Source organism: Antechinus flavipes, chromosome 3 (assembly GCF_016432865.1).
Source record: "Antechinus flavipes isolate AdamAnt ecotype Samford, QLD, Australia chromosome 3, AdamAnt_v2, whole genome shotgun sequence".
Classification (NCBI taxonomy): domain Eukaryota; kingdom Metazoa; phylum Chordata; class Mammalia; order Dasyuromorphia; family Dasyuridae; genus Antechinus; species Antechinus flavipes.
Window position 1 is genome coordinate 560,615,025 of NC_067400.1, and position 4,956 is coordinate 560,619,980.

Genomic DNA, 4,956 nt, shown 5'->3' on the forward strand with positions numbered 1-4,956 from the left:
ACCCCCACCCCTGCCCCCACCCTACCCCTACCCCCTACTTCTCACCCCCCACCCCACGGCCCCGCCTCCCCGCAAGGGCCCCGCCCTCCGCTTTCCTTTCTGGCGCGGGCACTCGGGACCGTCACAGACTCCTCTCTAATTTCCCTGGGCCTAACTGAGGAAGAGGATGGAAGAGGAAGCAAAGAGGTCCCTCTCCGCCCCCGTTTCCCCGGGCGCTCAGGGGCCGGGAGTGGGCCCAGAGACTCCCGGCTTCCAGACCGGTGTCCAGCCGTGCCCTCCACGGAGAGAAGCAGGCAGCCCTGGCCCGGGTCCTGAGCCGGCACACACACAGCTCAGCCAGAGACCCCGAAATGTCGAGTGAAGCGAGAACTTGCTGGGATCGAGGAGATGCAGGCCTGGGTGTGACCTCGGGCCAGTCGCCTCCCCGCCCGCTCGGTCTCCTCGCCAGTAAAGTGCCCCCAATGATTTCTAAGTGCCTCCACCTGGTCTAGGCCCTCGTTCTCATCCCTGACCTTCCGAGCCTTTCATCTTGGGCGTTCTGTGCTCTAAGGCACCTCCCATCCCAGACATTCTGTCTTCCATCATAACCCCTCCCGGTGCTTCATTCTGTGTCCTAAGGTTCCTTTTATTTCTGACAGCCTGGGTTCTAAGGGCCCCCCAACTCTGACATTATGTTCTAAGGCCCTCCCAGCTCTGACCTCCTGGGTTCTAAGGGCCCTCCCAGCTCTAACATTCTGGGTTCTAAGGGCCCTCCCAGGTCTAACATTCTGGGTTCTAAGGCCCTCCCAGCTCTGACCTCCTGGGTTCTAAGGCCCTCCCAGCTCTGACCTCCTGGGTTCTAAGGCCCTCCCAGCTCTGACCTCCTGGGTTCTAAGGGCCCTCCCAGCTCTGACCTCCTGGGTTCTAAGGGCCCTCCCAGCTCTAACATTCTGGGTTCTAAGGGCCCTCCCAGCTCTGACCTCCTGGGTTCTAAGGGCCCTCCCAGCTCTGACCTCCTGGGTTCTAAGGGCCCTCCCAGCTCTGACCTCCTGGGTTCTAAGGCCCTCCCAGCTCTGACCTCCTGGGTTCTAAGGGCCCTCCCAGCCCTGACCTCCTGTGTTCTAAGGGCCCTCCCAGCTCTGACCTCCTGGGTTCTAAGGCCCTCCCAGCCCTGACCTCCTGTGTTCTAAGGGCCCTCCCAGCTCTGACCTCCTGGGTTCTAAGGCCCTCCCAGCTCTGACCTCCTGGGTTCTAAGGGCCCTCCCAGCTCTGACCTCCTGGGTTCTAAGGCCCTCCCAGCTCTGACCTCCTGGGTTCTAAGGCCCTCCCAGCTCTGACCTCCTGGGTTCTAAGGGCCCTCCCAGCTCTGACCTCCTGGGTTCTAAGGCCCTCCCAGCTCTGACCTCCTGGGTTCTAAGGGCCCTCCCAGCTCTGACATCCTGGGTTCTAAGGGCCCTCCCAGCTCTGACATTATGTTCTAAGGGCCCTCCCAGCTCTGACATCTCATGTTCTAAGGGCCCTCCCAGCTCTGACATCCTGGGTTCTAAGGGCTCTCCCAGCTCTGACATTCTAGGTTCTAAGGGTCCTCCCAGCTCTGACATCCTGAGTTCTAAGGGCCCTCCCAGCTCTGACATTCTCTGTTCTTATAGTTCTTCCAATCTGATCCCCTTTCTAGTGGTTCTCAAAGTCTGGTCCAGAGCATCCTAAGGAATCTCTGAAATCCTTTCAGAGAGTCTACAAATTCATAATTGGTTTTTATTTTTAATATGATCAATATCTATAACTATAAACCACATAAACAAAAACTCTGGACAGATCCTCAATCATTTTTAATAGGACAAAGATATTGAGAACAAAAGTTTGAGGACCACTGCATCTAGTCCCTCCCAGTGCTTCATTCTATGTTCTAAGACCCTTCCATCTCTGACATTCTGTGTTCTAAGGTTCCCTCCCAGCTCTGACATTATGTTTTAAAGGACCTCCTAGACGGCATTCTGTATTCCAAAAGGTCTTCCAATTCTGAGACTCCCTCTGCTATGATCCCTCCCAAGGCTTCCTTCTGTATCCTAAGGTTCCTTTCCTCTCTGACAATCTGTGTTCTAAGGCTCCCTCCCAGCTCTGACATTATGTTCTCATTCTGTTCTCAGGGACCGCCCAGCTCTGACATTCTCTGTTCTAAAAGCCCTTCCAATTCTGAAATACTGTACTCTTAAGGCCCTTTCCATCTCTGACATTCTATGCTTCAAGAACCCTTCCAGCTCAAATCTTTTATGAGTTCAGACCCCGCCCACCTCTCACATTCTGTGTTAGAAGGTCCCTCCCAAATATGACATTCTGTGATTAAAAATGGGGATAATAATCCTTGCCCTGCCTCTCAAGGCTGTGATGCGGAAAGCACTTTGTAAACTGTTAAGTAAGACAAAAATGGAAATGTTTATTTTTATTCTTTTGTCTTTGCCTGAAATACCCTGATTTTCTCTTAGTTTCTTCTCTGGATAATTAGGGAGGAGACGGTGTTTGAGGCCTGAGTTAGCCATTTCCCCCTCCTTTCTTTTCCTTTAGTTCCCTCCTGGTTTTGCCCTACATTTGGAGGGTCCATCACCCCAATTCCAATCCAACCCGGCAGCTTCCTGCGCCTCTAGATGGGATGCAGACCATGGAGAGGGATCCTCAGCCAAGACCAGGTGGCCAAAGGCCAGGGACCTCTGTATTCCCTTCCCAGTGTCAGGCTGTCAGCCCTTCAGCCAGAGACTGAGGGAGGCTGCTTTTGTTTGGGGGGCTTAGGAAGCTCAGCAGCAGCTTTGGTGCAAATGCAAGCCCTGGGGGAAGAAGGCAGGAGACCGGTTTTGGAAGAGCTAGCTGAAGACAGTTGCTTTCCCCCAAAGCTACAAGAACCCGAGCCTGCAGATGCAGCCACCTCAGCTCTGTGCCCAGTTATTTAGCAGTCTCCTCTCCTACTGGGCCTTTCAGTCCCGGCACCCTTGCCTCTTTTCATTTGCAACAGGGAGAGGAAATAATGAGTCACACATTGCCTGTCTCCATGGAAGGCCCCCTCTCCCCCCACCCCCTTCCACCCAAAAACCCCAATCACGTGTACCATCTTGCATCGAGGCAGCTGAGAGAGAGGTTTGGAAATTTTATTTTGGGTGATAACTGCTGATTACCAAACCAACTGAGGCAAATGAAACTTTGAAATGTTCTTGCTTTCTCTCTGGGTCTGCCTCCCCGAGTGCGTCTGCCTCCTCCTTCTTCACCCCCGCCTCCTAGAATCCCTCGCTTCCTTCAAGGCTCTCCTACACAGAAAACCTTTCTTGATCTCCCTTTCGGGTTGTTAATGCTCACTCCCTCCTCAAATTATCATGTGTATACTTATCTGCTTTCATGTTGTATCCTGCCGGCCCACTCTCATCCCCAATCCCACAAGAAACGCAAGCTTCACTGAGGGCAGATTTTCATTACCCCATCACCCCGCACAGAGAGCATCCTGCACCCAGTGAGCAGTTAATAAAGGCTTTCAGGCTGGGGTGGCAGTGGATTTGTGTCTCATTCTCTCTATCTCTCCCGGTCTTTGGATGCTTCTGTTTCTCTCGGGGCCTCAATCTCTCATTGTCTGTGCCTCTGAGTCTCCCTCTCCGTAGCCCCCATCATTATCTCATCATGTCTTATCTCTGCCTCTGGGGGTGTTTGTCTCTCGCTGCCTCAGTCTTTCTCTCGGGGTCTCTGACTCTCATTGCCTGCATCTCTCAGGTCCTCCGCCCAGCTCCCCATTGTCTCCAAGCCCCTGATTCAGGAAGCTAAAATGATTCAGTACAGGATAATCATCTGCCCCCACTTCAAAGGGGGTGATTGTGTGTCTCTTCCTGGGGGTACAGCTCACCTCTGGAGCTGTTGCTCTGGCGTTTCCATGGTATTTCACGTTTTCTGAGGGCTTCTTCATCCCTCCCTGCAGGGTTTGTAGACAGGCCCTGGGGTCTAGCTGGCTGTCTGGCTGTCTGGCTGAGGAAAACATGATTTTTTTGGGCTTTCAGTGGGGAAAACTTGATAATACCAGGTAGGGCTGGGGAAGAGAGAACCTCATGGATGAGCAGACTTTACTTAGGGGAGTAATCACTCCCTCTTCCATTTGTATATAACACCATTTCCCACTAATCCCAATTCTTACCCATTTTCCAGATAGAAAAACAAGGGCCAGGGAGAATGCATGGATAAAAAGGTATCTAGAAACAACTGCTAGAGGAACAGGTAAGTCAGCACAGTGGATAGAGCAATGGCCCTGGACTCAGGAGGATCTGAGTTCAAAAGCAGCCTCAGAAATGTACTAACTGCATGATCCCAGACAAGTCACTTAACCCCAATTGCCTCCTCCTCAAAAAAAGAAAGAAAAGGCTACTAGACTTGGAGTTAAAATATGTGGGTTTAGGTCTTGTCTCTGCAAGTCACTTAACCCCAATTGCCTCCCCCCCAAAAAAGGAAAGAAAAGACTATTAGATTTGAAGTTAAAATATGTAGGTTTAGGTCCCAAAGTCTTTGCAAGTCACTTCTCCTTTATCTGTCAAAGGAAATCACACTAGGATGGTCTGGCTTCAAATTCAATACTCTTTCTACCATTCAGATTTCACTTCCTCTAAGAGGCCTTTCTAGACATTAGGGTTCTCTCCTTAATCACATTTTGTATATGATTCACGTATACCTGTACATGTTGTATCTCCTCAAAGGAAAGAACATTCTGAGGCTGTCAAGGAGATGGTGAAGTGGAGAAAGTCCCATTCAGAATCAGGAAGACTTGAATTCAAATTCTGCCTCAGACACTTACTAGCTGTTGTAAGACACTGAATTGTCTGCCTCAGTTCCCTCAAACTGCAACATGGAGATAATGACAGGACTCACTAACCAGGGTGCTTGTGAGGATCAAATGAAGTGTTTATAAAGTGTCTTGCCAACTTTAGAAAATCAATTATTATTAAGCTCATAGGTTGT